The sequence below is a fragment of the Bison bison genome, unplaced genomic scaffold (assembly GCF_000754665.1).
Source record: "Bison bison bison isolate TAMUID 2011002044 unplaced genomic scaffold, Bison_UMD1.0 scf7180017864229, whole genome shotgun sequence".
Taxonomy (NCBI): domain Eukaryota; kingdom Metazoa; phylum Chordata; class Mammalia; order Artiodactyla; family Bovidae; genus Bison; species Bison bison.
The window spans coordinates 31220-38046 of NW_011494801.1; positions in this window are offsets into that span (position 1 = coordinate 31220).

The window sequence follows — 6827 nt, forward strand, 5'->3', positions numbered from 1 at the left end:
CTTTTTATTTCTTCGCCTTCCAAGTGCTTTTCTGTTACTTTTCTAAGTATGTGGTTAATTGGAAATAGAAACAAGCTGGTGCTTCTGCCAATTGTATGGCTCGGGGAAAGTCACTTCATCTCTTTAGTAATTTTTTATCATCTGCCCAGTAAAGGCACTAAACTATTCTAAGTTGTGATTGTCTCTGTGTGTGTTAGTCGCTTAGTCATGACTGACTCTTTGCAACCCTTTGGACTGTAGTCTACCAAGCTCCTCTGTCCATGGGATTTTTCAGGCAAGAGTACTGGAGTGGGTTGCCATTTCCTTCTCCATGTGATGGTCTGTGGATGGCTAGTGCTTACCTTCCCTTTCTCTCTTCTCATTTCTCTTATCTCACCTTTTGGGCCCAGCAGGGCTAACATATTTTTATGACTATTAGGGTATAACATTAGTAATAATAATAACTATGCTAGGTTGTATTTTCCAAAGATGGCCACCACCATACACCACACCCACATGATCTCATTATACACCATGCCATTGATATCCTCATATTAGGTGGTAATGTCTATGTCCCTTTCCCTTGAATTTGGGAGGAACTTGTGACTGCTTTGACCAGAAGACAAAGAAAGTAATGCTGCGCCAATTTCTGGGCCAACATCTTCAGAAACTCTCAATTTCCAATTCCTGTCTTTTGGGATACTGAGTCATGAAAGCCAGCCACCATGCTGGGAGAAACCAAGTACCCACTCAGAGAGGCCCTGTGTGGGTGTTCAGACCAATAGCTCCTGCTGAGTTCCCAGCCAATACCCAGCATAAACCGCCAGACCTGTGAGTGAAGAGGTCTTCAGATGATTCCAGCCTCCAGCTACTGAGTCACCCTTCACTTCCCAACCAAGGCTTCAGATATTGTGGAGTAGAGATAAGCTGTCCACATGACACATTTCAAGTCCCTGATCCACAGAATCCAGAAGCATAATAAAATGGTTCTTGCTTTATATCATTAAGTAAAGTGGTTTGTTAACACAGCAGTGAATAACCAGAATGGTAACTAACCTTTACTCAATGTTTGCTGTGTGCCTAACACTATTCTAAAGGCTTCATTTAACCCTCAGAGCAATCTGGTGAGGTAGGTACAGCTATTGCTGTCCTTCACTGAAGGGAAATTGCAGCATAGAGAAACTGAATAACTTGTTCATATTTACCCAGCTGGTAATCTAACAGAGGTGGTCAGCTCTGGGGTCCTATACACTTAATCATTATATTATTATACCACTCAAATACAGGATATTTTAGAAGACGCAAATATATTTCAACTATGGTTTTTATCTAGAGAATATCATGGGATCAGATTGATGATCAGGCAAATAAAAAAGTTAGGGAAAGGGCTTCATAGATGTTAACTCATTTAAATATCAAAGGAATGCTGCCAGAGAGGCATTGTTATCTTCCTTCTCTTATAGATGAAGAAAGAAGATCCAGATAGGTTATAGATAACCTGCTGCTTATATACAGACAGGTGACTGGGGGAAGAGGTGTGTCAAAGTCTAAAGGCTGCCTTATCCTGTTAAACTTCCCACCCTCCCACTAGGTCACATAAGGCGATAAAGACTGGAAAGATGAAGAAATAGGAGAATAACATGAAGAGTACATTCTTTCTTATTATAAAAGTCTTAATATTAATTAATTACTATAATGAAAATGAAACATCAGGCGACTAATCTCCTTGAGGGATGACATTGTGCCTCACCTTTGATACCATAATTCCATAGAAGCATTTAATCAGTATTTGCTGGATGTATAAATGTGACTATTTTGTAGTTGTTCTATGCTAATGTAGATTCCTATTATTCATATTCATTATTTATTATTTATCATTCAAATTTATTACCATTAAATTATTCAAATGTTATTTGCCACATCTTAATAGTTTAACCCTGTTAGGAAACAGTTTTCAACAAGAAAAACAAGGTTCCTGCTCTCATGAAACTTAAAGTTTAGCTGACAAGCAAACAAAAAGTTGTTCTTGTGAGGAGCCTGGTAGGCTACACTCCATGGGGTCACAAAGACCATGGGGTCTTTGTGCCCATGTGATCATTGGACTGAGAGACTTCACTTTTTCACTATAATATACACAAATTATATTTATAAAATATTATACTGACATTTAAGTTGAAGACTGAATGTCTACGAGATGCCTATGTAAAGTCTAGAAGGCAAAAAACTCTAGGCACTGAAAACAACTCATGTGAAACATCTTTAAGGGACGTAGGAGAGCTAGGGCTCTTAGAATTGGACACAAACTCAGAATGTTTGAGGAGTGATAAGAAAGCAAGTGGGATGGAAAAAAAACTGGGAGGAGTGGTATCAGGGTCAGAAAGATAGCAGGGGCTGGATCCTGCAGAGGCTGGATTTTATTCTGAGGATGAGTATGGAGCCACTGCTGACTTCAAGCCAAGAGCGATGTGATTAGATTTACATTTAATAAAGTCACTAGATGCTGTGTGGAGAATGTATTGAAGGGGCCCAGGTGAAAACAGGAAGACCTGTTTTGAGGTCATTTTAGAGAGCCAGACAAGAGAAACTGTGTTTGGGATAGGGTGATGGCAGCAGTGATAAAGAGAGAGAGACAGAGGCTAGATACTTTTGAGAAGCAACCTCAATATAATCTGCAATTTTATTGGTTATGTGGGAATGAAAGGAATCCTGGAAGGCTTCTGGTTTGGGGTGAAGTACTTATGGGGATGAGGGTGCTATTGAATGAGGTAGAAAAGATGGTACCAATGAAGAGCAAGTTGGAGGAAAAAATAAGAGACATATAGTAAAAACATGCTCAAGAGACTAAACGAGTACTTAATGACAATGGCTGTAATTTAACTTAAGTATGACCATGTGTATGATAAACTATAGTCCTTAGAATGCCCCCATGGGGCATTATTTAGCATCCACATTTTATTAATGACCTTACTGAGGCTGAGATTAAGGAAAGCATGAGAGACCACTCAGGTAAGAAGAGGAGAAGCCAGGATCAGAACTCATATTGCCTGACGGAAAGATTTTCATTAAACCACGTGTGTGAGTGCCTGCTCAGTCACTTCAGTGGTGTCTGGGTCTTTGCGACCCTATGGACTGTAGCCCTTCAGGCTCCTCTGTCCGTCCTATTCACTGGGCATTAAACTACACTGCCTCCCAAGACCAGCATACACACACACACACAGAGAGAGGGGGGGGGGAGGCACTGGATTTGCTGTTCGTTGCTGTTCATTCAGTGTAATCATTTGTAGTTCTGAATGGTTATTCCAAGAGAAAAGTAAAGTGAAAGTTGCTCAGTCGTGTCTGGCTCTTTGCGACCCCATGGACTATACAGTCCATGAAATTCTCCAGACCGGAATACTGGAGTGGGTAGCCTTTCCCTTCTCCAGGGTATCTTCCCAACTCAGGGATCGAACCCAGGTCTCCAGCATTGTAGGTGGATTCTTTACCAGTTGAGTTCCGAGGGAAACCCATTCCAAGAGAGGTCATGTTGCATAAAGCTCAACCAAATCTACTGGACACCAACTAATCACAAGCTTTGTGGAAGACTTCGTGGGGAATACACACAAAAAGGAGACAGGCCCTGCCCTCAAGGCACTGTAGAAGTGATAGAAGTTTCTTGAGCAAAAGAGTGAAATGCCTTAGCGTAAAGGAGGGAAACCCCAAAGGCAGGTGAGAGGAGTAGGGATTAGAAGACTTCTGAGAGGCAGGAGCATTTGAACTGGGTCTTGAAGGATGGGTGGAGGGTGAAGGAAAAATGGCACTCCAAACCAAAGAGACTGGCAAGGGCAGACGGGCATCAGCAAGTCACTGGTACACAGGAGCAGTGGGCAGTCATGGCAGAGCCTGAGCACCGCAGGAAGAAACCCTCCGCCAGGCTCAATCATTGTCTTCTTGGGTGACATTCAGGTTATTTAATCTTTTTGGGTCTCAGTATACTTTTCTGTAAAATATTGATAATAAGAGCATCTACTTCATAGGGCTCTTATGAGATATAAGTTGAAGGGTTTAACACAGGCCCTAATTCATAGGAGTGTTACAATTCACCTGTGGATAATTGTAGGGAAAGGAAAGTCAGAAAGCTGGAACCAAATTTTGGAGGGCCTTGAGTGCCATATTAAACATTTCAACTTTATCTGTAGCCCACAGAAATTCCATCAAAAGTTTATGAGCCAGGACTGACATGAGTACAGTTAGCCTTTTTATTAGCAGGTTCTACATCTGTGGATTCAGCCAATTGAAGGTGATGGAAAATATTTTGGGGAAAAATTTCATAAAGTTCCAAAAAATAAAACTTGAATTTGCTCCAACTATTTACATAGCATTTACAGACTATTTACAGCTTTTTTATATAGCATTTATATTGTGTTAGGTATTACAGGTAATCTAGACATGATTTAGAGCATATGGGAGGATGTGGCTAAGTTATATACAAGTATTACATCATTTTATACAAGGGGCTTGAGCATCCATGGGTTTTGCTATCCATGGGGAATCCCAGAACCAACCCACCACCTCTCCCTTCCCCTCTACCCCCCAGATACCAAGGGAGGACTGTAATTTTCCAAAGATAATTCCGGCCTATATATGTAAAGAGATAGGAAGCAAGTGACTTATTAGAATGCAAACAAATTGCCTAAGTGTACAAAAGGTGTGAAGGTGTATTTTATATCCTGTATTTTCTTTCCTTCACAAATGTTATACATATAAATTCAAGTGAGTCAAAGACTGACTTAACATGTTGTAAAGGGTCTGTGACTAGATATGTTTACTAAGAAATATATTTTAATTTTTCTAGAAATATTTCAACAGTGGAAATCTATGTAGTATAGAAGATTCACAGTAAGACTGGGATTCATTGAATAAGACAAATTTCTATTCAAATGTTTTTCCAAAGTAGAAATAAGAAAATAAGTCACTCTCTTGTTCAGAAATGGGGACAAAATGATATTAACAGGGCCAAATAGAAAATGTCTTTCTTGGTTTCACTGAACAAGCAGATTAACTCAGTAATGATCCCCAACCCACACAAAAAACTTTCCCCCAGGTTGCCCTTAAAAGGAGTTAAACACAAAGATGAACAAAGTGATAAACATTTTCTTTTGAACTTAAGAAAATTTGTTTCTTTTGCCACAGTTGTTCTTTCAAAGAATTAATTTTTTAACCTGAGTTAGTGAGGTTATCTGTTCATAAATATTTTGTGAGCAACTTCAGTAATAGCTTAAGGAAAATTGAGTTAGCAAAAATTAAGTAAACTGATTTAAGAAAACAATATTTGCTATATGCAAAGAAATACACAAAAGCTGTTTGCTTTTTTTGGGTTTCACAGAGTTGAAGTAAGTGTTCTGAGTTCGAGAATTTATAGAATCACCAAAGCTGAGAAAGTTGTGAACAGAGGAAAGAATTACTGCCAAGACGTGTACCTGTTTGACCTAAAGACGATGATTAGACTTAATATAGCACCTGAAATGAATGTTTATTTTCATTATTGTAACGTGGTTTGTTTTAAATCGAGCATTTACTGTCTTCTATTACGTGCATCCTCACAATTTAGTCTCCTATGCAGAGAAAAAATCTGTGGCTTGATACATTCATCAGACTGAGACCTAACCTTGGGTGAAAAATGAATCTTATACCTCATAAAATTCTACCAGTAATTTCTTGGTTTAATTTGAATGCAAAACATGCAAATTGTTCCAAGAGGACTGCCTTTGAACAACTGTATTGATATGTGGTGCCTGATTTGAAAGACTTCACCACTGCTTGAAATCACTGACTTTTATTGCCTTGATGAATATAAAGTCCCAACAGTGGTGACTTCTTTGCAGTCTGCTTATTTAGCACATACCTACACTTAAAAAAAAAAAAAAAAGTTTTCCTGTTTATTTGTCCTCTGTTATCACAGTAAGATAATAACCTCTGTTTTACCACTCCATTTCTATGTCTGTGATCTTAAAAAGCCTGATGGATCAATATGAGGCTTTTAATATACTTTTTCTGCCTTTCTCATTATAGGTTTGCAGTCAGAATACTAAAATGTCATTAAGACACAGTCTCTTTCTAGTGTTTGGTTCCCAGGAAGTGCTTCCAAGGAAAATGAAGGTCCACACATTGTGTCTTTCAAGAAATAAAGCCATGGAGTTTCAGTTCCAACAATCCTATGGGACTCTTCTTCTCAGGCATTAGAGATTGTTAAGCAGATGTTTGTAGCATCCTCCATGTGCATTCTAAAGTACTGTCTTTATTTGAATGTCTAATTCTCACTGTGAGGTGAGTATATCAATAAAAAAGTGTATTCCAATACACATAAGTGGTATTCTGGCAAATGGTTAACAACTGTTTCTGGGGGGCAGGGGATAGCCTTGATTTGTAGCATTTACTGATTTCTGAAAGTGAACGTGGAGAGTGAAAAATTTGGCTTAAAGCTCAACATTCAGAAAACAAAGATCATGGCATCTGGTCCCATCACTTCATGGGAAATAGATAGGGAAACAGTAGAAACAGTGTCAGACTTTATTTTTTTGGGCTCCAAAATCACTGCAGATGGTGACTGCAGCCATGAAATTAAAAGATGCTTACTCCTTGGAAGGGAAGTTATGATCAACCTAGATAGCATATTGAAAAGCAGAGACATTACTTTGGCAACAAAGGTCCGTCTAGTCAAGGCTATGGTTTTTCCTGTGGTCATGTATGGATGTGAGAGGTGGACTGTGAAGAAAGCTGAGCACTGAAGAATTGATGCTTTTGAACTGTGGTGTTGGAGAAGACTCTTGAGAGTCCCTTGGACTGCAAGGAGATCCAACCAGTCCATTCTG